Here is a 25,603-nt window from a genome sequence, read left to right as displayed (position 1 = left end):
CTAGTCAGTCACATCTCATTTAAGTCTCATAAAGTTAAAGGCAACTAATTTTAACTGAAATAAGTGTGAATTGTATCTGAATACTTAAATATTCTGATCTGCAATGTGCTCCCAACATATAAACCTGATTAATTTCAATATGGCATGCAGGAAAGAGTGTTCCTTTGTAAACCCTGACTTTAGAAAGACCACATGGCAAACAATGCGTTCACCCTATTTATAACTAGGGTTGCCAGCTGATCGGGGGACACACACCATGTGCTGGTGCATTTAACAGCAGACAAGCAAATATTTTCAAGACCTGGCAAGGAACACGATTGCCTGGTAATGTCTGCAGATCAAACTGCTGTTAAAGGGTAAATGTATGGGACACAGAAGTCTTGTTGGAAAGTTGGCAACTGTTTTTACAAAGTTATAATATAAGGAGTCAGAGCTGCCTACACCTTCTCCCTTCCAGTCTACTGAAAGTGCTACATCAGTCCTGATGCAATCTAACCTATCATCTCCAGGCTAGCAATGACTTGCCACATACAGTACTAATGAACAAATGATAAGCTCTCCAGACTGCACTGTAACCTGAACAAAGTGGGACTTACTCTAAAGTAAATATTCCTATAAGTATACAGTGGTACCTCGGGTTACATACGCTTCAGGTTACAGACTCCGCTAACCCAGAAATAGTACCTCGGGTTAAGAACTTTGCTTCAGGATGAGAACAGAAATCGTGCTCCGGCAGCACGGCAGCAGCAGGAGGCCACATTAGCTAAAGTGGTGCTTCAGGTTAAGAACAGTTTCAGGTTAAGAACGGACCTCCGGTATGAATTAAGTACTTAACCCGAGGTACCACTGTACTGCAAAACACTTACATTGCAATTCTATATACACTTACCGGAAGGTTAGTCTCAATGTATTCAAGGGGACTTACTTCTGAATAAACATGTATAGGATTGCACTATTAAAAGTAGCTTTGTAAGAGTAGTTTTATATTCCATGATTGAATTTCTTTCAAGTAGTTTTTAAGTGAATCGTTCGCCAGTAAATGTAACCACAGGCTGCAAGGAAATTGCTCTGCCTTCTTTGTATTCATTAGCAGCAACGGTTACATACTTTGTGTGAAATTTCAACGGCACGGTTCAGAAAGGTGGTTATAAAATTTTAAATATTATTTCCCTCTCTCACACACACCTCATTGGCAGAAATAAATAGTTAAAAAGAGACCTGTTAATGAAGTCATTATCTGCTTATCATACACCTTTTTTTCCTGAAGAATTCTGTTTGAAGTCAAATAGTTTTAACTTTTCAGACTACTATGTTAATAATATTTTATAACCTGCAATGCGAAATCTGCGAAGGTGTTCCACTGTTAACTAACAATAGTATCCTGCCCTCAGGGTAGTTTGAGTTAATAAGGCTTCACTCTCCCCCCTATATGATGTAATGCATTTACATTTATTACTGTGCCTGAGAGATTTTGCGGGTGTATGAAAAATCATAGGAATGACTCAGCAAGTGACATGATGTCATACTGGTAGTAAGTGGCAAAGCTGTTCGTGTAAGAAGCCTCCAGCCATAGTCACTGGGAACCAGGTGCTTTCCAGATCCTTAGCAGTTTTCTGTTGGTGCAGTTGCTTAAAGCTTACCACCACATATCTTGACCTCCCTTGTCAAAGAATGCTTTCCTGTATTACCTTACCTTGAACTCAATTGACAGCCTGTGGTATGTGTAGAATGGCAGAAACAACATCATCAACACTGCACACAGAGTATCAAGTGAAAATTCTTAACCGGTTAGCATTTTACCAAGGCACGAGAACCACTTGCTGCATTTATTTCCATTTTATTTGACCCTCTCATCTCCCCAGTTTTAAACGGTCTCCTTGCTTGAAACTGTGAGCTCAAATGCTTCATTACCACTTAATCTGTACCTTCAATGCATGAGCCCAGGTCCACCATCTTTCTATCCAGAAATTCATCCTATTCCACCATAAGTTTGTATTTGAAAGGTTTAAGTTGTTGAGCTACCTCACCACCTGGGAGAGGGATATCATCCATTTGAGCTCCCACTGAAGTATTTTGCGTTCCAGGCGCCATTTTGGGAAGGCTTGGGTCTGCTTTGATGCGAGAGGCCTCTCCTTTATCCCTTCATTTGAATACGTCTGTGAGGCAAGAATCTTTGTTTCTGTTTATAGGCCTGCATGCCTCATCATTCAGGGCTACAAGTTTTTAATTAAGTGCACGAAATCCTCTGACAAGGGCCAGTGTGTTTAATAAAGCTGAGGAGCTCTTACACTGAGCTCTGAAGATCCGTTCCCCTCACCTCTCTAATTCTAATGTGCATATGTGCTCTCTCTCAAGAGTGTTAAAGGGAGGATGAGGGGTGAGGAACAGGAGAAGAGGCTGAGAGACACCTCAAAACATTTTGGTGCCCAAGGCCGAAAAATCCAAATAATGCTCCATGGTGCTATCAAGTAATAATTCATGAACATGTGCCATCCTTTAATGGAGGTGTGGGAAACCTCAGGCCCAGAGTTGAATGCAGGCCCCTAGACTACATTATCTACCTCTTGAAACTCCCCCCAGACCATGCTCTGGCCTTGCCTCGTACCCCTGGGTGCTTTCGAGTAGCTGGAATGTGTCTCTGAGCTCTGACGATGCCTCTTGCTTGTCTGGACACAGGCTAGGAATGGGTGAGTGTGTGGAAACTACCCTATTGTACAAAAGGCAAAATGTACATCTATTGCTGTACTCATGTTTGCCTCTGGCCCTATTGACCTTTCGTATGTGGCCCTTAAGAGGTTGCCTAAAAGGGAATGTGGCTCTCAGGCAAAAAATGTTCCCCACCTGCTCTTTAATGAGACCGCACATTCAGTAACACACCTCTGTGCCTATTGGTAAGCCATCCCTACAGGGGGATGCACACCAGTGGTGTGCGGGAGGGAGACCACGAGGCCATATCTAGTTCAGGATCCCTTAAATGTGATTAAGGGGCCCCTTTGTTACATCTGCACCTGACCTAGGAAACCAAGTCAAGATTCAGTTAAGTGCCCAAAGTTAATGTCATTGGGACAGTTTCCCCCCTCAAATCCCTTCTGTAGAAATTAATGAGGCTTCAGAGTGCTTATCGTTGGCTGGATCATGTCCCCAAGATATTAACAAAGTACTTTTCCAGAATAGAGAACGGAGCCACACGACCAAGACAAATACCTGTGTCATCAATCTATCAAACAGATAGGTCAACATTTCTTTAAGCGGAGTTATTTCCTTAGAAATCTGCTTTCCAGAATAGTGCATGTGGGATATATTAACCACTGTGTCGGTTCAGCACAAATTCCTTAACAGAAATAAACTTGCTCAGTACCCCTAGGGTACTGATATAACTGTTTGGCTAGTCAGAGATTTGTATTTGGAAGGAGGGTAAATAGAATTTGCCCTGGATGTGATAGAGAGGGGCACAGGGCACTTAATGTAAGACTAGACCACAAGTTAAGAGTTGTTTTGGGAGAGAACTCTGAAGGAGACATACTAAAAATAGTAATTGTGTTAGTAAAGGATTAGATTGTAATAAAATCCTAATTATCATTAGAAAAAATACTAGGTCCATAGTACTGAACAGTACAGAAATATGATTGTTACATCCATAAACTATATTACTACAGTGCAATATTGTGTAGACTGCGATGGAACAGGATACAGAAATACAGAATTTGGTATTGATTGCAGAATTCAGATTCCTAACAATCTCAGCTTTCATTTTATACTTAAAGCAAGTGTGCAGCCAACAGGTTCACAAAGATATGTCTAAAGTCTTACTGGAAATGTCAACTGAAATCTCAGAAATCAGAAGTGAGATGTGACCAAATGAGATTTTCGGTGGCTGGCAGGAACAGAAAACCAGAGTTCTTGCAAGAATAATAATATGAAAATGAAAAAGATAGATTCCCATTTAGATTTGGTTTCAAACTTGTTATGCTCTTTTAACACTCTTTCAAAATAATTGCTTAGGACAAGTTTTCTGCTGCAGCTCACTTAATCTCTTTGTTCAGTTGCTTCTTTTGTTCTTGGGTTTTTCTATGGCTGTAATTGATCATCTCCATTTGTTATTGAGCTCTTCCAGTTCCACAACTAAGACAACAGGTAAAAGAGGCAAGTTATGCAGATTTGATCTTTTTTTTGGGGGGGTGATTAATTTGCATAGTTTTTGCAGGCTAAACAATTCAGACTTTCTTAGTTATTATAACTGCATCCTGGAATTTTAACATCTAGTGCACACACCCCAGAACAAATACTGAGTACATCTACGCATCTGCTAGCCAGGTGCATAATGCAGATGTCCCACTCGTTTCTTCCTTCCCATTCTATGTTGAGCAATTGAGCTGATACCTTTCACTTAGTTCTGCACCCATCAGTCTCCCTTTAACCCAAGCTACCATACTTTTAGGGACGCAGATGGCGCTGTGGGTTAAACCACAGAGCCTAGGGCTGGCCGATCAGAAGGTCGACGGTTTGAATCCCTGCAACAGGGTGAGCTCCTGTTGCTTGGTCCCTGCTCCTGCCAACGTAGCAGTTCGAAAGCACAAAGTGCAAGTAGATTAATAGGTACCGCTCCAGTGGGAAGGTAAACGGTTTCCATGCGCTGGTTCTCCAGAAGCAGCTTAGTCATGACCTGGAAGCTGTACGCCGGCTCCCTCGGCCAGTAAAGCGAGATGAGCACCACAACCCCAGAGTTGGCCATGATTGGACTTAATGGTCAGGGGTCCCTTTACCTTTACCTTATGGCACTTAGAGGCTACAAACATGAGAGACCAATGGAAGCTGAACATTGCCTACTGGGGTACTTTACTCCCCTATTTAATTTGTTTTACCTAATGTTTTATGTGAGCAGAAGGCCCGCTTGGACCAGCATTTCATGTGTATATCTGATGTCTGATTGAGCACATGCTCAACCACAGGACACTGGTGCATGCTACTGAAAATGTATCACCTGGCTCCTCCCCACTTTGCCAGGTCACCCACCTAATTCCTGGACACAAGAATCGTCCAACCACAGCACCTCCATCTCATAAGGAGTCAGCCTCAGTTTCATCTAGCCCAGTATTTTCTACATTGGATTCTAAGGTCTCAGCCAGATCAAATCTGAGACCTACAACACATATAGCATATTTGTACCTCTGAGTCATAATCCCTCCACATGAAAATTATGGGGAGGTATGAGGAAGGCATTGCCTAACACATGGGTGAGCTCAAACCACCAGCCCTTCAGTTAACAGCCATGTGCACTGGCCAACTGCCTCTTTGATAAGAAGCAAACAGGGTGAAGGAATTGCAAGCAGCAAGTTAAACTGCCCATATAGTTTCCCTTTACATATAGTGTATGCTTAAAATACCTTACACCTAAAACATGTAATTTGTAAGCTAAGAATGCAATGAACATGCTTGCAGATACATGCATCATTCTTCTCAGAACTGTGGCAGCCTGAGTGATTTATGCAGCCGAGGCTGCTGTCTGCATAGTGTGTGGAAAAATTTTTAGGGCATTTTTATACTGCTCTTGACACATATTTATATCAGGGAGGTTTATAATACAATTTAAAATCTGGGAGGGGGAAATCAGGTATACAACAGAACAATTAAAACTAATAGACAGTTGAACAGACAGCCAAATAAAAGAGCAGAATGGAAAAGCTTCATTCCCACAGTTTAAAAGCACAACTCACTAACATGCCTGAGAGAATTTTCTTTTAAATGTCATATCTAAAAGATAATACAATTGGCGCCAGAGACACTTCCTTGAGGAGAGTGTTCCACAACCTGGGCACCACAGATGAAAAGGCTCCTTTATTGACACCAGCTTGATCTCAGGTGGTTAGTAGCACTGTGAGAAAAATCTCAGTGGGAGATCATTTGGACAAACTGATATGGGGAAAGGTGGCCTTAACCAGTGTAGAACTCTCAAATGTGCTGAAATATGTTTCCAATGAGTCACCCAAGTTAAAGTCCTGGCTGATTATTTTGAACTAATTGCAGCTTCCAAACCAGCTTCAAGGTAAGCCTCATGCACTGCATGTCACAACACGTTACGGTAGTCTGAAAGGGATGTTACCCAAGCATGGGTAACTGGTGCCAGACTATCTCAGAAGACATGACAGCCTATACTGGTTAAACAAAAACACTCCACATTACAGAAGTCACCTTTGCCTCAAGTGAAAAGGCTGAATCAAGGAGTATGCACAAGCTGAGATCCTGGTCTCTCAGAGGGATTGAAAGCCCACTCAAATCAGATAGTTACCTGGTTTGGAGAGAGGGATTCTATCTATCCAACAGTGCTTCCACCTTATCAGGGTTGACCAAGAAAAAGAAGACTGATTTTTTAATATACTTTAAAGGCATTATGCGCCTTAATTCCTGATCAATCAATTGATCTATATGTGCTTTGTTAAAAATCAAAAGTTCAGGCCCAAATTATTTGAAAGCATTGAGTAGACAAAACAAACCAGGCTCAACAGTCAGGAGGGAGCAGCTCTGTGTTGGCACGCAAGGGTCGCAATGACCTAATCAGCCTTTAGCTCTTGTTTCTCTGATTCTGTGGTATTCTATCCTGCCATAATATTTACAAGTACAACAAATTTTAAAAAAACTATGATTAGTTACTAAGGAGACAGGAATTGTTTAGCAGGAGTCAGCATCTAAATCATTCCCTCTCCTCTTATAGAAGAGCATATTTGTAAGATCCCACTGTTTTCCCAGCTCATTCTTATTAACAGTCTCTTTCTACAACAAGAAATGAATTTTATCTACCAAAATCACTGTTCAGGGAGGAACCATGGCCCAGTGACAGGGCACATGGATTGTGTGCAGATGCGCCTTAGTTCAGTTTCTGAATTATTATGTTTTTAAAAGGACACAGGTACCAGAAAGAGCTCTGTCAGATACCCCGGAGAGCCATTCCCAGTCACCAAGACCGGGGATGAGGAACCTATGGCCTTCCATGTGTTGATAGAGTCCAACTCCCATCAGCCCCAGACAGTTTGGCTAATGGTAAGAAATTATGGGATTTGTGGTGCAGTAACATGTGGAAGGCTACAGGTTCCCAATCCTTGCAGCAGAGCGTCTTGGTTTAGCTCAGTATTGGAACAGCTTCATAGGTCTATGTTCAAACCAAGCCAGCAGGATCGGGAAACACATTTTCTTCAGCTGCGCTCCAAAAAACAGGAAACAGAAAGTAGAATAGATACTAGCTTTTAAGATTCCTGCTCCATTTTATTATAGTAGGGGATAGCATAAAGCCACATATGTGCCAGTTAATTTTGTGATGGTCAAAAAGCAGGTGAAGTGTTAACATGTCCCTCAGCACTCACTAAAAGTCAAAGACAGCATCTCCATAAAAATACCTAAATTACACAGCACCTAGCAGAGTCGAGTACTTTCACCATATAAATGTGTGTTAATTTCAGCAGTATTTGAAAGATAAATACAGCATTTAAAAAAACTCAGTTCCTCCAAAATAACCTATGAAATATCTACTTTGAAACAAGAAAGTGAGTAAGGGGAGAAAAAACATGTGGTGCAGGGCACTATAGACTACAAGTGATGTACAGCATGATTGACCACTTCCAAGGACAGAATGCATGGTTCCCTTAAACCTTCCTATGTTATCTTTGCAGCAACCATACGAGGCAGGTCAGCCAGTGAGCTTCATGGTCAAGTGGCAATTTGAACCTGAGTCTCATAACCCCTACACTTCAACCACTACATCACCTCAACTAGTATGTTGGGGAGGCTCAGAAAGGTTATGGTAAAGTTCTTCTCCCTAAAATGAGTACTGAGGGAGTAATTGCTTTTAAACTTGGAACTCAAAGAAGTATTGTACCAAGTGATACACAGAAACAGATCAGTGGCTACCATGGACCCTGAGGCTCAACCACTACACACTCGGTGTCAGAAAATGCCCTACAGGAATAAGGAATGGGTAATCTGAGAATCAGGCTCCAAGGCAGATGAGGCAGGTAACTATGCAGGGATTTCTGCTCAGGATAAGTTGATGATCCACATCATGGGCTGAAGGGATAACTCCTCCACTCTTGCCTGCCAAATCTATTGGGCTCAAGGGAGCAATCTAATAAATAATGATAATGATAATAATTTATTATTTATCCCCGCCCATCTGGCTGGGTTTCCCCAGCCACTCTAGGCGGCTTCCAACAAAATATTAAAACACAGCCAAAGGGCCGGCCAAAGTTGTTCACCTCTTTTTAGGATTGAAGTTGTTAAACTTTTTTAGGATTTTACCCCAGGAAATAAATTGCCACAGGGGTTGGATTAAACCGGCTGGCAGGCCGGATTAGTCCCCTGAAACCAACTTTGGACATGCCTGCTTTAAAACATCCATGAGCAAAATAGTTTGGTGTCACGTACAGTGGTACCTCGGGTTACATACGCTTCAGGTTACAGACTCTGCTAACCCAGAAATATTACCTCGGATTAAGAACTTTGCTTCAGGATGAGAACAGAAATCGTGCTCCGGCGGCGCAGCAGCAGGAGGCGGCCCCATTAGCTAAAGTGGTGCTTCAGGTTAAGAACGGACCTCCGGAACAAATTAAATACTTAACCCGAGGTACCACTGTACTGTGAAGCAAGTTTGACACATATGCTGCAAAAATGACACTTTGAACATCCTGGTCCAAAATGAAATGCGCATTCAGCAGAAGCTGGCACTGTACACGCAAGTCCTCTTTAAAAAAAATAGTAGCCAGCTATTCATGGGGAGTAAGGAGCAGGCAGGAACGAATTCAGCATCTCTAAAAACTGGTTGGAATAAATGCTGTTTTGTCAAAGCTCTTTGGGTGCAGCAGCAGCAGCAGCCACTGGATCAGGGAGATCAACTTCATGCACAGCACCTGTTCACATGCTTGGTTCTTTATGCATCTAGGGACAGGCACAAAGAAGCCATATGGTCCTTTCTTGGATTAGGGCACTTGGTTGTATCTTCAAGTTTATAAACAGATGGATTAGAACTTTCACCCAGCCCCCAAAGCTTGAAATGTCCAAAGCTTGCAATTGCTTCCTAAGGGTGACATTCTGAAAATGGCACAGACTGTAATCAGAACATTTAAGCCAAGGAGACAGAATATGGTCGCCTTTTACTAGGTCACAGTAAAAACCCAATTCTTGAGTCTGGTATGTTTTAAGTATGCTTTTAAAATGGAAAGAGGCCATATTCCCACGTTCCACTTAAAGGTGAAAATACAGCAAACGAGCAAGCAATTGTCAAATATACGTAAGGAAAAGGGGATAGTGAAGAATAAACTGGGCATTTTATTTAAAAAATATTTCATAGCCTTCTTCTCCCCACCCCCAGCCCATGACTAGAACTCAAAGCACTTTATGAAAAATTGCAGGGGTATTTTTTTTACACACACATACATACACATGTAACAGTTAAAGTCAAGCCAGAATGTACAACATGAACACATAATTCAAGTTATTTCCTCCAGAAACTCCTACTTTATTCTCTCCCTCAACATTAATGAAACACACTCTTCATTTCCTGTCCTAAAGCATTATGTAATATTTGCTGTTACCCAGCTTTGGACAGTAACCTTTGAGTTGGAAGCATTTAGATGAAAGTGCAAGTATATCAGCTGCTTATGGTATATACAAGAGCGATTTTTAGTGCATACCATACAGTATTCTCTGCTTGACTCGGAAATTAGGGATAACCAACACACCTTTACAGCCGTAGTGCAAGACCTTGATTTTATCTATAATTTTTCACACATTAGTAAAGGTAAAGGGACCCCTGACCATTAGGTCCAGTCATGGCCAACTCTGGGGTTGCGGCGCTCATCTCACTTTATTGGCCGAGGGAGCCGGCGTACAGCTTCCGGGTCATGTGGCCAGCATGACTAAGCCGCTTCTGGCAAACCAGAGCAGCGCACGGAAACGCCGTTTACCCTCCTACCAGAGCGGTACCTATTTATCTACTTCCACTTTGAGGTGCTTTCAAACTGCTAGGTTCGCAGGAGCAGGGACCGAGCAATAGGAGCTCACCCCGTCGCGGGGATTCGAACCACCGACCTTCTGATCAGCAAGTCCTAGGCTCTGTGGTTTAACCCACAGCGCCACCCGCATCCCTTTCACACATTATCTGAGCCCAATTCTCCCCACCTCCCACCTTTTGCACTTTACTTCCCCCACCTTTGAAAGAAAACCAGTTTCCCCATCACTTCAATGGACAATACCCTTCCCATTTTTTTGGTAGCAACGACGGATTGTGCCCCCGTTGGTTAGAGTGTGGTGCTGATAACGACAAGGTTGCAGGTTCAATCCCTGTATGGACCAGCTTCATATTCCTGCATTGCAGGGGGTTGGACTAGATGATCCTCAGGGTCCCTTCCAACTCTATAATTCTATGATTCTATTTGTAAAGAATTGTCTCTTTACAATGCTAAATTGGTTTCTATGCAAGAATACATAGGGTGATAGCCAAGATCCACTAAAATCAATAGGCTTAACTACACTGATGTCAATGGGTCTACTCAGAGTGTAGCTAACCCTGGCAGACTATGTGAAGAAGTGTCTTAGAAAAACAGAATTGGTCATAATATCATCAGAGGTGCTTCAGGTTTGTAGTTTCTACTTTTATTTTATAGCATGATGCTGTGGTTCACCCTGATCTTTGATAGTTCAGCATGTTTTGTTTTGTTTTTAATTTTGCATAATTGCATACAGTGACCCCAGCTCAGTGACAGAGCACATGCTTTGGATGCAGAATGTATCATGTTCAACCACTTACATCTCTAGTTAAAGGAAGCAAATGGGAAAGACCTGTCTGCCTGTCTCCAGAGGCTTGCAGGTAGCACAGGTGTGGGGAACCTTTGGTCCTCCAGATGTTGCTGAACAACAATTCCCATCAACACTGGCCACTGGCCATGTGCGCTGGGGATGGTGGGAGTTGTAGTTCAGAAGAGACAAAGGTCCCCCATACCTGAGTAGACAATACTGTACTCAACTAGATGAACAAGTAATCTAATCTGGTAAAAGGATGTTTCCCATGTTATGATAGTTACATAATTGAAATACATTCTTGTCAAATACTGTATTTTTCAAAATAATAATAATCAAATAATTGCTTCATATTTTCATGGTGTCACTCAACATTTTTTAGAAAGTCAGACTGAGAAAACCATAGGCTTGTGCTATTTTATGCGTCTGAATATCAGACTAATATTTTATAATATTTGAATAATTAAAGTATGCATCAGTAAACAACTAAAGGATTAAATCCTAAACTCAGTGTCTAGGGAGTAAATTCCGCCAAACTTTGAGCAACTTACTTCTGAGTAAACATGGACAGACATAGACCGCAAAGGACTGAACTTCAAGTAATTCATAAATGAAGGCAGATGTGCTCTGCTACATGGATTAGGGACACAACAAAGTGGTTTTAAAGAGCTATTCATATAGCTTCAGACTCTTTCATTAACATGCAAGGGATTTAATCAGATAATTCCCAATAACCTTTCAATGAGATTTTGCAGCCCTTTTCTTGCAGCCCCCCCCTTCACATATCACAGAACACAGAAGCAAATCAGGTTACATGCCCCTAAATTCTAAAACTCTTTCTCTATTTTCAGCCTCCCTGTATTATCTTTTCCAGTTATTAATCAAACTTTCAATTTAGTACAGCATACCCAGTGAAGAATCTTAATCAAATTTGAGTGAAAGGGCTGTAAAAGTGGGCTTAAAGGGGAAAATAGTGAGCACACACTCAACACACACCCCAGTTTCTCATCTGGCCTTCCCATCATCACTTGAAGAATTGTTTTCTAGTTACATCATCAGGAAATAAAACACAGAACAAAAAGAAGAAGAACGCTTGGTGTTCATACTTCTCTCAAAGGATTCCAGCTAAGCTTCTCCCCCCCCCCTTTTTTTTTAAGAGAAGGAGCAGGAGGGAGAAACCTACGATCCAATTCCCCCAAACAGTTGTGTTGTGGAAAACCAAGATGAAAAGATTAAAATGCAACAACCAGTTTATTACTCCATCATCAGCAGAGAGAAGGAACTGCTCTGAACTTAACTCTCCCAAACATTCATTTTGGCCACAAACTGATTAGACAAATGAAATGTTTCACACAGTCCAAAGTGTTAGCTGGAGCCAGAACACATTAATAAGCTTTGAGCTCTGGCTATCATTGAAATACACTACAGACACAACGAGTCTGCACAACACAGAGTTCCTTATATGGTATTGCCATGACGTAATGCTCCATAGGCTTGGGGCATGCAGAGAGTCTCTCTCTCATTGTTTGGTGTAACTGCTGGAATGCTCACATCCCTGATGCCTAAGAGAATCAAAATCCCAGCATCGCGGAGCAATAGCTAACACAGGGACTCTGCAGTTCATTCACTGAAGGTAAGAGGGAAGTTTTGGGATGAAGTTTCTTTTAGCAACCAATAGACATTTTGCTTCAAAGTTAACTTGGTTCACTTTAAGAAATCCACAGCGTGCATGAATTAATCTGCATAACAGAGGTTTTTGAAGCATCAGCTACAGCAAACAACTACTAAACTGTTTTTTAATGCTCTCCCTTTAAGCATAGGAGGCTATTTCCAAACCAAAAGATGAGGCTTTGATACTGAGAAAGGGGAAACCTATGAATTACACTCCGATTCCAAGTGTGTGCTGGACAGAGTCATAACTATATTTAAAATTGTGGGAAAGGACCCAGCAACGTTGTAATGTTCTGGATAAAAAAGTTTTAGCGATTATTTTTATACATTCAAGTGACACACTAACAGGCATGTGGAAACATGTATATAAAAGAGTTTATTGTACTTTTGAACAATTTTAGAAGATGTACTCAAGGAGATACTGCATTAGAATTTGTTTTTAATGCAACTATTAATGCAAATGCTTCAGTTATATTCAGGAGTTGCTTTTTGTTTGTTTGACTGCATATGTTCAGTTTAAAGAGGAAAGGGAGACTAGTTACCTTTAAGATCCTTTTCATACCTTTGTTTAAAGAAATAGTGCTGCTTAAGAAACGGAAGCTTTTCTTCCCTGAAAAGCACATTTCTGCAAGGTGCTAATTGGTCCAGGTTACCAGGCATTAAGGTCACTCAACATTTCTCAGTACAGGGCTGAACCCTAACAGAGTGATCTGTACCATGTCACCATTTTTCCTATCAGAATTATTTATTCATGGCAAGATTAAACAGTGTAGTCAACTGAATTTAACATGTGAATGCAAATGATTTTTTTTAGGGGGGAGTTTGAAGGTACACATAAACTTGTACTATTCTGTAATGTGTATTCTGTATTCACCAGCTATATCTTTAAAAAATTGTATGTTGATTTGTGGAAATTTGAACTTCCTGTGCATTAATTTAAGGCTACTAAAACAATGCCTCTGAAGGACAATTGGAACCATGCAATATTAACTTTTTTTAAAGTACTAAATATTATGGAAAGAAACAGTTAGCTTAGCAGTATTTGTTTTTGTTTTTTAAGAGGTGCTTGCAATGTATATAGCATGTGCACATCACCACACGTTTAACTACCTGACGCTTGAGAACTTTGGATTTTGTTTTAAATACTATACCAACGTAGAAGCAGTAAGCACAATGTGGGGAAAGCATCTGATTCATAGAAACTTTCCCAAATGGCTAACATTCTAAAATCTGCCAAGGTGAACCTTTCACTCACTACTAACTCACCTACATCTGGCAATTTAGCAATGTTTTTTAGGCTTTTAGAACAAAGCTGCTCAATTAGGGAAGAGAAAATCCTAGTTCTTTTGGTACTTTCAGACCGGCTCAACAGCAGCTTGCTGAATTGATTTACAAAGCGAAAGACTCAACTCAAACAAACTTGGTTGGGTTTTTTTAAGGGAGCAACTTATATTTAGGAGAGGCTTCTTTCTACTTCTTTTTAGTTGCACCTGCAGAACAACCCCAGATGTTATAGTTCCACAAGTCTTATATGGTTAACTGTTGCTTTATCAAATGCATCTGCCATTTCACTGCTTAGTAAACAGAAACATTTCACTTCATTGAGAAAGGCATACCTTGAGCCAAAGGGTGCCAAAAAGTACATTACAAGGCACCACAAGATAAAGTTCAAAAGCTAAATCAGTTATCTGAAAATGAACAAGTAACATAAAAGCTTATTTGGTAGAGCTTTTAAGCAGCAATGCAAAGGTTCTTCCAATCAGCTTTTGAAACCACCAGGAGGGAAATCATTAATTACTATTTAACATGCATCTTAAAAATACTGACAGAAGAACAAACTGCATCTAAGCTGATGAACTAACTAATCAAAAGCATTTACACTTCTTGTATAATTATACGGATTAAAACTTATTTCAGACATAAAGTTAAATATGGCTCTCATTCACCTGACATAAAAGTTAAGTTTTTAAGAATTTCACCCACTCTTCTAATTTCAAAACCACTAATCAATATTGCATTATTTTCACCCCCTGTTTTTGTTTTTACATGATCCTTGGTAACTAAGTGTGTAAAGACATACTAAAGAAACCGGCAAAAACTAAAGCCTGATTGATTCCTGTGGGGAATTTAAGCACATGCTGAACTTCTTGGCAGATAAGACCTTAAACCTTTAACTTTCGTTTATCATGCCCATTCCACCATGTGTGTGGAAACCCAATTACATTTCTAATTGTAAGAAATGCATTGTATCTAATAGGGACATTCTAATATGTCTTACTGGCCATCTGAATTTGCTTTGCAAATGCCAGTGGATTACTGATGATTGATGGGAGTCATGTTTATAGATTCAACAGTATGTTTATGGAACAAAGGGAAACTCTGAGAGCCTTGAATAGTAATGGTGTTGCTTTAGTGACATCACTGTGAACAATGTAACTTGTGGCCCATTACAACACTCCCTGTTCTAATACGGTGGTACCTCTGGTTACAAACTTAATTTGTTCCGGAGGTCCGTTCTTAACCTGAAACTGTTCTTAAGCTGAGGTAGTACTTTAGCTAATGGGGCCTCCTGCTGCTGCCGTGCCACCAGTGCATGATTTCTGTTCTCATCCTGAGGTAAAGTTCTTACCTGAGGTACTACTTCTGGGTTAGCGGAGTCTGTAACCTGAAGTGTTTGTAACACGAGCTACCACTGAATACTGTTCCAAATACCCTAAATTCCATAACATTAACTGGTTTCATCCTCAAAAGATATTTTTCCCAGAACATGCAATTTTGAAAATTAGTTAATATTAAACAATTAAAGTGTTCTGTGGTGACTGAACAGCCTCTTATGCAGATGTAATTTTATTGAAGTTGCTACTCCATCAATTGCAGCCATTCTAAGGTGTTTTGCAAGAATCAACATAAAGTATGCCTTCATGTATTTATTTATTTTTCTTAACAGCCAGTTCTTCACAAGCAGCTATCAGTTTAATGGAATCAGCTGGAATTCTAGTTTTTTAAATGTTAGAGGTTGGCATCCTTCAAAAATTAATTGGAATGGCAATTATTTAACTCCTTTGACCGTTAGAACCTTAAATGGAATGGAAGTGATTGTACACATAACTTCTCCTTCCAGAAAAAGGTCAAAGGAGGTCACAGCTGATTTTTTGGAATATCAGAATAATAAAGAATAAGTTAAAAGAAAAGCCTTCCAAGTTGAGAAGGTAGCATAAAACCACATGGCTACCACAAAACACCACACCACCTTCCTCTGTGCCCTTTTAAAGCAATAAGGGAGAATGTGGGGATGCCCTCACCCTATCTTTCATGTCTCTGTGCCCATCTCTGCTACCCTGATGTAGGACAGCTAGTGTTTGCAGCAAGGAGCATGCTGTACCCAGGAAGGCTCCTCACACGATTTAGAAACCAGTAGGATCAGGGTTCGTAATTGTGCTGGGAGGCTACATGAGAGAAGCCATCCTGCTGCAGACATTCAGACCTCCAATTCCTAGAGGATGACAGGACTGGTGATGGAGGGGGCGGAGCCAACATGCTTGTTTCCTCCTTCTCCCTCGCATCAATTGTGTGGAGAAATTGACCAGCCTCATAGTACAACAGATCACTAAACATCCACTGTCCTGCTCCATCCACAAACCACTCAGCTGAAAGGAGCAGAGGGGGCAGGAAACAGGTTAATGTAGCAATAATACTGTGGGTGTAAACAAGCTTATTTATATTCTCACATCAGCTCTTAAAATTTCAGGTTTTAATCCTTCTCTATCCTAAGCGGTACTGATAAGAAAAAATATATAGGAAAAGGTATATAGTGTATTTACAACACCTCATTTAGCAAACCACATCCATTAATAATGTCAACTGCCACAAAGGGGCTGCCTTACAATGAAAATGGTAAAGATTATGTTCTGTTTTGGGGTTTTTTTTTCAAGTGTCTTTTTATCATCTGCTTCCCTTGATGCCGATGGTTCACTTAAAATCCAAAGAAAATGCTATTTACACTTTCTAAGGTTGTCTTTTGTATCCTATGCCATAACTAGGGAACTGCTGTAGTCCCCCTTGATGAAATGTCATTTAAAATCCGTTTCGGGACCAATTAATGGATTTTGTACACCTATATTCCTTATGGTAATAATGAACAGAATGCAGTCATCAAAATTAGGTTCTTCTTCCCTCAGCAGGATTAAAGGCTTAGTTGAATGACTAATGTAGTACTGACTTCATAAGGGTAATGGCTAGAATGCACAATCATTGCTAACAGAGGCTCTACAGAACCCCATGGGGTAGAACTATTTTGCATTCTTTCATACAACTTTCTACATGCATTTCTCAGACTGCGACCTGAATAGCCACTTTAAAAGATACTAGAAAAAGCTCTGCTCTTGCGAGATGCAAAGGATGCTTCTTACCAGATGAAAGGGAGATATCATGGCCGCCACATGTCCCATCACAAATACTATGACATTTGAAGGGGAGTTAAGTATTTGCCTGTGGCATGTTTGCCACTTGTGAGTACAGTGGTACCTCAGGTTACATATGCTTCAGGTTACATACGCTTCAGGTTACAGACTCCGCTGACCCAGAAATAGCGCTTCAGGTTAAGAACTTTGCTTCAGGATGAGAACAAAAATCGTCCGGCGGCACAGCGGCAGAGGGAGGCTCCATTAGCTAAACTGGTGCTTCAGGTTAGAACAGTTTCAGGTTAAGAACGGACCTCCAGAACGAATTAAGTACTTAACCCGAGGTACCACTGTAGTCAGAATCCCATTCCACACTGGTAGCATTTGAATACAGGAACACTGTAGCTCAGATGAATTATATGTAAGCTTGACCCACAGGATCTCAACCACACAGCAGTGGCAAACCACTTGATTTAAAACCTAACCTAAGCATTTCTTTACATTGCAGTCATGGGGGAAGCCATCACCCAATGTTAAATAAAAACACCAAACACATCCCATCTTTATATCTTGTCCTCTTCACCATTCTTCATGTCTCTAAATCAGTATTTCTTAGCGCAGCACAAGTTCAACCATGTGTTAGTTAAAGCATCCCCCTTCCACTCCCATTCCTCAACAGTACTGCTCAGCAATACAAGAGACAATTCCACACTTCCAACAGCGTCCAGCCAATGAGCTTCTCCTTGTTAAGAAAAAGCAAGTTTAATAACTACTAGAGACTGAAATGTTTCTAAAGTGCTGCAGTCAAACCTAGAAAACTAAAGCACCACAAACACACATACAAACAGCGCCTAAGAAATTACAATTACTGATTAATAAGCAGCTATTTAAGTAGCAAAACCAAATACAGTGGTACCTCGGGTTACGTACGCTTCAGGTTACATACGCTTCAGGTTACAGACTCCGCTAACCCAGAAATAGTGCTTCAGGTTAAGAACTTTGCTTCAGGATAAAAACAGAAATCGTGCTCTGGCGGCGCGGCAGCAGCAGGAGGCCCCATTAGCTAAAGTGGTGCTTCAGGTTAAGAACAGTTTCAGGTTAAGAACGGACCTCCAGAACGAATTAAGTACTTAACCCGAGGTACCACTGTAGATTAACTGCAATGCTATCATTCCTGACCTCTTCCAGCTGTTGAAATATTCTTGCTAGTTCTCTAGCTCTAAATTTTTTAAATTATGCAAGGGAACTGCAACTCTTTCTAACGTAAGATTTACCTTGGCCATCTTTTTTCACTGAGATTCCTATGGGTTGTATATGTAGTACTGCATGTTATACTTCAGGCTTACATAAGAAGATTGTTGAGATTTGTATCAAACTGTCTACGTATTTAGTGCTACAAGCTTTCTTTCGGTAGGGATTCTGATTGTAAGACTGTCTCGGGTTTTCACATTCAAATTTAAGCTGCATAACTAACTTGTGAGAGGTGTTACAACTCCTGAAGGGAGCTGGGTTCTTGTTAGCATTTCACACAATATTATCAGCATACATCCAGAATCTCTTGCAGCCTGCAGCCTTCTGGGACCTAATGAAATGTCTAGCTTTCACACAGCAGATGCCAAGAATTTGATACAGAAGAACCAACAGTCCATTTCTAGGAATAACCTATCACATTAACACTACCAAGCTTTATTGCACTCAGCAGGGCATGGTGGAGAGATAGACTGTACTCCTTCAGCAGACAGCACTTCCTCTTCTCACACTGATTTAGTGCATGAACACCTGAAATTAAGTCTGCTGGCAGATGTGCAAGCTGAGGTGCAGAGACAGTACATGCATCTTCCCACAGAAGAAAACACTTGGGCTCAGCTTCATGTGTTCTAAATAAGCATGCAACTTGCTTGCGCTTCTTCTTTGGGCTCATCTTTAAAAATATGCTACATGTAAAAACAAAAAAATATATTCTTATCACATCTTTTTAATGCCCTCCCCATCACACCCTTCACATGTCACCAGTATTCTTCCATACTTTTGTCACAACTTTGGCTCCCCCTTGATGCAGGTTATGTTTTACAGATATGTTTAGAATGGCTGAGCCCACTCTAGGGATTACCGTATTTACCGAAGCTGCTATGTCAGACCATTCTATTGCCGTAATTCATCCAAGCACTGGAATGCTGCTGCTCTCCTTCAACTTCCTACCAGCCGACAGGAAATTTAGGCACAAATGTGGACCAATCACAATCCAGCTCCCAGGGGGAGGGAAAATTCAGCTGAATGTTAATGTAATAAATAATATGGACCCAGTGCAACAGGAAACGAGAGGCGTAGAAAGAAGCAAAGAAAATTAAGCATGGGCAGTGTGCGAATAAGGGAAGTTATAATATAGGAAAGGAAGCAGGGAGCAAGAAAGACATGTTCATGGTTGACGACAGAAAATAAGAGGGGGAATAGCTAAACATGGCATTTCAGAAGGAAAGGCATCATGAGATGGGGCAGAATGGCTGAAGGAGGGAGGAAAGAGGAAGTAGTATTAGTAGAAAGAATCATAGAGTTGGAATCATAGAGTTGGAAGGAATCCACGAGTGTCCTCTAGCCCAATCCTCTGCATTGCAGGAATCTTTTTGCCCAACGTGGGGCTCAAACCCATGACCCTGAGATGAAGAGTCTCATGCTCTACCAGCAGAGCTATCAGGCGGTGGAGGAGCTGCTACTCTCTCAGTGCCAACTCAGTGTCTAGACCTGCATCACATGCCCTTTAGGCTGAGAGCCAAGGTGGTCATACTTGACTTAACTTTTGCATTCAGTCTATAGGGGGGGAAATAGTCTCAGAGTACGCCCAGTTCCTGGAAATGTTCTGGGAAAATGACATTTATGACCAGTCAACAATAAGTTGTTAGTGGCAAAGAGCCATTTCCAAATGCATCCAAAATATTAGCTAATTTAAGAAAGATAAAGTATCAGAACGGTTGCGTAATTTTTCTTGAGTTTCCTCAAGATATCAGCACAAACCAGCAAATTACAGTAATACTTGAAGGAAAGAATGTTGTAATGCACAGAGGAACAGATACTCCTCTCAAAACAATTCTTTGGAACAGCCATAAACTGAGTCATGGTCCAAAGCACACTTCCTGAGAAGAAATGCTCCCTGAAACCAGTGAAGCTCACTTCCAGGTCATGCAAGTGCACTTAGGATCAGGGTGCCAGTGGCCATTCCAAAGAACAGGAAACTTGCTAAATCAAGGAACTCAATAGTCGTATGTCACACAACTTTTGGACAAGATGTGACTCCAGAGATTTGCAAGTGAAACCAGATGAGATTAATTAAATACACAAACATGAAAATTTGGAGACAAAGCTCAAACATTAACAAAACATTGGTTTTGCCTAACCCCTCCATTTATGTGGCTTGCAACCATACTTAATACACCCTATAGCCAGAATCCTAGAAACGCTGCTATTACTAGTAACTGCCTTCATGTTGTACAACCAAAATTCAATTGCCTTAAGATTTTAACTCAAAAGCAAACTAATTGTGCTCCTAATATACTTTAGAAATGCCGTATCTAATACAAAAAGCTGCTGTGCCACTGCCACTGGAAGACAGCATGCTTTTTGTGATAAGGTATACCACTACTTCTTACTTAACTGTTACTTTATACCTTACAGAGCATGAGCTAGAATTTCCCCTCAGATATAAACTTATGAGAGGACCTTGGGCAATCCACTGTCTCTTAAAGCTTCCCCCATCTGTGCAATGGGGGAATTAAAAATGGCTCATGTGAGACGGCTATTGTGTTCCGAACACTTAGGGGAAATGGCATATGAATACCAAGTATCTTTAGATTCTACACTATGCTAACATCATGGATGCTAGCAAGGAAGTAGTGAGCTTCCCACTGTCCCAATGTGCTTTAGCAAAAACCAGCTTATGGTGTCTGGAGCAAGACAGTACTTTCTCATCTTGTGGGAAGACGATACCTTCTCTCCTCTAGCACTTGGGATCCTAGCACTGAAATCAATGGTTTTTTTTAACCTCTTTATTATTTTTGAGGCACCATAAACAGCCAAGATGAACTTGGGGTTACCTTAGGGCCCCAAAGAGCCCACAACATTCTTGAGAGCAGCTCTGTTTTCTCCACTCCCTGTTGCTGTTCTTCTGGGGGAGAGACATAATTCAGTGGTACAGCATCTGCCTTGTCTGCAGAAACTCCCAGGTTCAATCCCCGATGTCTCCAGGTTGGGTTGGGAATGCCTCCTGTCTGAAACCCTGGAGAGCCATTGGTAGTCACATGCAGGCAAGACTGAGCTAGGTCTGACTCAGAATAAGGCAGCTATTCTTACTGCCAGAACTAGAACTTTTGTTTCTGGCAGGAACTCAGCATTTAGGGTGAGCAGGCTTTTCAGGTGAGCAGTTCTTCACTAAGAGACCCAGGGGCTTTGGGCACCTAAAACCAGCCCACCAAACTACATAAAAATAAAGAAATGTTTGGTACTTTGGGTCAAGAACAAACAAGGGAGAGACCCAATATAGTCATTCCGTTCATTATATGATTACATTAAAAAGCTAAACCGGCAAGTTTAATTTAGGAACAAGAGAGGAAAGCAAAGTCAGAAGATGAATTAAAATTCAGGGAGTTCTTTCCTCATAGCCCTGTGCTCTGACCACCATCCCACATCTCTAGTGTCTAATCTTTCCATTTCCTCCTGTTAGCCTTGCATCTGCACAACAGTAATTTCCTGGCTGATGTAAAACTCAATGAGTTCCAGTTTCTGCTGCTACAAATGAAATCACTTGCTCCTTTTCTGGCCTAGAATCAATCTAGTCATGAGATAGAAAAGGAAGGCGCTTAACACACTCTCTCTCTCTCTCTCTCTCTCTCTCTCTCTCTCTCTCTCCAAATGGGAGAACAAATAAGATGGCATTTCTGCTCAATAATTGAAGCTCCATCATTAAAAATAAACAGTCTCCTTATAAATGCTCACTGCAAGCAAGGGTAAACCAGATCAAGGCCATTTCATTAGGCTGGAGGGTAAGTGGTTAGAAGGCAGACAAATCTAGCCTCGGAATTCAGCCTAGGTATGTACCGAATGAGGCTTAAGGCTAAGGAATGCAAGCAGAAACCTCTATGATTGCTGCAACAAAGGCTGGTTGGCAACATGTAGAGCAATCCTATACAGGTTTACTCAGATGCAAATCTTATGGAGTTTAGTAAGATGTACTGAAATGTGCACAAAAATTCAAGACCTCCGATTATCTTGCACACATTGGCTTTTCTAGTTATTGGAAGCAGAAGTGAGCCTCAAATTCAGGTTGGAAATGTACATGTAAGGCAAATTTATATATGTTCACTGAAGGATCTTTGTGAACTAAGTCAGGACTACTGGAGTTTACAGAGAGGCTCTCAATAGCTGCTCTCTCTCTCTCTCTCTCTCTCTCTCACACACACACACACACTTAAAATGATGAATGGTGGGACAGCCCATAAATTCCAGGTTCAGCATATGTTAACATTACCATTCAATTGCAAGTCAAACTTTACGTATTGATTCAGTAGGAAGTTCCACTGAGTTCAATGCTGCTTCTGCCCAGGTAAGTGGATGGCAGGATTACAACATTAGGCTGCTATCCAAACGCCACTGAACTCAGTGGAGTTTCCTTCAAAGTCATTATGCACAGGGATGAACTGTTGAGTTATTTGTGCACCAAAGCAGCTGGTCAAAACAAACAAACTGTAAGAGTTGATTCGAAATTAAAAACCTCTTAAAGGCTAATTTAGGTTTACATCCAGAGTGTGCATGTGGACTTTTGAAACTTCAAACAAAATCTTAAAGACTGCAGTGTCAAATTGAAGAGGTATTGGTGCTTGTAACCTCAAAATCCACTTGTTGCCCACTTATGGTGCAGAAGATACTAGGTCCTAAGCCTAAGGCAATTGTTGTAGATACTCATAAAACCTAGAAAAGAATAACTGCAGGGGAAGTTCAGATATATGAACTCTAACATATTTTTTCAAGACTAAAATAAAACTTAACACATTATATTATAAAATATGATGTTGCTACAAGCTGTTCTCATTACCTAAATAAAAAGTGTAATAATAAGCCATAATAAGAATAGGACATTGTTGTAAGAGACTCTAAAAGACAAGCCGTAAAAGAGATGCTTATCTGAATCAGTCTAGCTCATATTCATGTCTATAAAACTTAATTCAAACAACTGCTTTTGCTGGAATTTATTCAATTTTTGAATTTAAAAAAGAAAGAAATCCAAATGCTTGGCTACATGATACATCTGACTTTCCTTTCATGGTTGCTGCATTCTTATGAAAAAGAACTGAAAGTCAAAGTAAGTTATTTCATCCATTTAAGAAGTTGGTTATTTATTAATAAATCACATTCATTTTTCATGCTTGCACAAATAAATACAGCTCGGGAAACAGAACAACATGATAATCCTATATCAAATATCAAGAATGTGCACTATTGTGAAAAAATTCAAATTCCAATCACCCAAACATTTAACTCACAGTTTTAGAACAGCTTCCCTTTGTTCCTAAGATGGCTGGAATGTAAATGAAGAAATTAAGACTCTCACATGACAGTTATATCATGTCATAATATTAATTTCTTTCTTTAAATACATTTCCAGCTACAGTATAAAAGGAAACAACAACCTTTCATTTCTCTGTAGATTGAGAACTACATTTGTCAACCTTTCCATCTCTTAAGCTTCTTCACTGGAGCAGAGGGGAAGGGGAGCCAAATAAAGGAATGGCTCATTTTGATATGGCTGCAACTTCAAAATGAACTCAATAAGTGTGCAATTCCAGACAGATTAGATTATTTCAAAAAGTCAATTCTGCATGTCAACTTCCCTTTAGAGCTTTTTGGAAAATTCACAAGCTATGGGAACATGAATATGTATGACAATCTCTTTGCCTGTCTCTTCGTTTTATTTCTGCACTTGACAAACTTTGGCTACAACTGTCTAAATCAGGGGGGAGGAACCTCGGGCTCAGGGCCAAATGTGTCCCTCCAAGTCTCTCTATCCAGCCCTTGGGAACTTCTTCTCTGTCGGTATCCATTCGAGACAATTTGGTCCACAATCCACAGCCATGCCACATTTTACCTTGTCTACCAATAGGAAGCCTATCTGAAGAGCCATTGATAAGACAGCCGTTAAAAGCAGAAGCTATCCAAATTGCAATAATACTCTCAAGGCCTTGCAAGTCTACATAACTGCTTTGGCAATAAACTTCACAGGATGGGTACCACAACTAATCCTGTTGTTTCATCTACCCCAGCCAATTCTCAGCTTCGTAACTTGAAGCAAGGGCCCATTCCAGAAGTTGTTAGACTCAACCCAAGTAAGCATGGACAATGGTTAGGGATGAGGGAAGCTGAATTACAGCAACATCTGGAGGGCCACAGGTTGCCTACCCCTGATTTAATGGAAATTTCAGTAGGATCCCCTCCAGTAATCTTGAAACAGGGGAGCTCATAGGGAAACGAAGTACAAGTCTTCAGGGACAAGGGTAATTCTGACATTTTGAAGTTCTGCAAACATAGTTGTTTTTCAGCTGCTTGGGCCCTCTCACCTTTTTATATTATGCCTTGTTAAATTTGGGATATCATAGATATATATGCAAGTTAAAAGGATAAATCAATTATGACCGGATAAGTCTTTTATGATGGAGAGATTTTATATTATTTGGTTATGTTTAAGTATTATATTTTGGAAGGGAAATACATCCCCCCTCCTTTTTTTAATGCTGGCTCCTGAATAATACTGCATCACCTATGCTTCCACTATAAATTGATTTTACATAAGCTCTTCCCCCCCCCCTTTCAAAAACAGATGTATTTTAAGACACAAAAGGAGCTACTTTTTATTCCCACTAGATCTTTTTAATTCCATCATACTCTTTTTCTTAACTAAATAGGAAAATGTTTCCAACATGCTGAGGATATCCCCTCTTGTTCCCGAATGGATTTTTCTGGAAAAAGAAAGACGACAAAAGCCTTCCAGGAATACTCCCGGTTTTATACCAAATTAAAACCACAGCTGTGTCAAGCTGTTTTTTCAACACAAGCAGGATGTGCTGAGATTTCCACCTCAGTCCTAGAGTAAATTTGCTTGTCCGTGTCGGTTGCTTCCATGTAACGTATATGGAATTTATTTTAGACCCGGATGATAGGTATTTGCACCAGCAATATGAGCAAGCATATCTGTTTGCAATAAGAGCGTCATGTTGCTGTAGTGTCAGCTATGTAGAGTATGCTTCATAAAGCAATTGAATACTATTATTATAATTGCTACTACTACTATTACCACTACAATGTGTTACCCGTCCTTTACCCTAAGGTGCCAGGACAGATTAATTAAAATGCAACATTAACATTAAAGCACAATATTATACACTATTAAAAACAGTTTAAAACAAATTGCAGAAATAAGGTGGGTCCTAAAAACATATTTCTCAGGTATCAAAAGCCAGGGTGAACAGATGCATCTTCAGCATTCACCAAAAGCTGTAGAATGATGGTGCCAGACACACCTTTGTGGGAAGGGCAATGAAACAACCAGGAGTGCACCCTCTGCCAATCTTAGCACCCTAGAGGGTCGGTAGGGAAGGAGACAATCTTTCAGGTATTTGAGACCTGAGTCATTTAGGACTTTAAACACTAACATGAGACACAATAGCTCTTACTGAACAGCATTCTGTACATAGTACTCCATTCAGTATACA

General features: G+C 40.6%; 2 protein-coding genes across 4 annotated transcripts in view; one reads left to right on the top strand and one right to left on the bottom strand.

Moving 5' to 3' along the window:
* The window catches only part of CMSS1 (cms1 ribosomal small subunit homolog), a 180,056-nt gene that overhangs the window by 132,393 nt on the left and 22,060 nt on the right, over nucleotides 1–25,603 (bottom strand). The window lies entirely within an intron of this gene.
* The window catches only part of FILIP1L (filamin A interacting protein 1 like), a 185,149-nt gene that overhangs the window by 142,063 nt on the left and 17,483 nt on the right, over nucleotides 1–25,603 (top strand). Inside the window, exon 1 of one of the 3 annotated variants that reach the window (XM_083611481.1) lies at nucleotides 12,267–12,415. The exons of the other annotated variants lie outside the window; for them this stretch is intronic. The gene's annotated coding sequence lies outside the window, so the exon portion shown is untranslated. Of the gene's footprint in view, nucleotides 1–12,266; nucleotides 12,416–25,603 lie in introns of those variants that run through there. 3 annotated transcript variants of the gene reach the window in all.

Source organism: Podarcis filfolensis (genome assembly GCF_964270895.1).
Source record: "Podarcis filfolensis genome assembly, chromosome: 4".
NCBI lineage: Eukaryota > Metazoa > Chordata > Lepidosauria > Squamata > Lacertidae > Podarcis > Podarcis filfolensis.
Note: the sequence above shows the minus strand (reverse complement) of the source record. Positions and strands in the feature narration are given on the sequence as shown.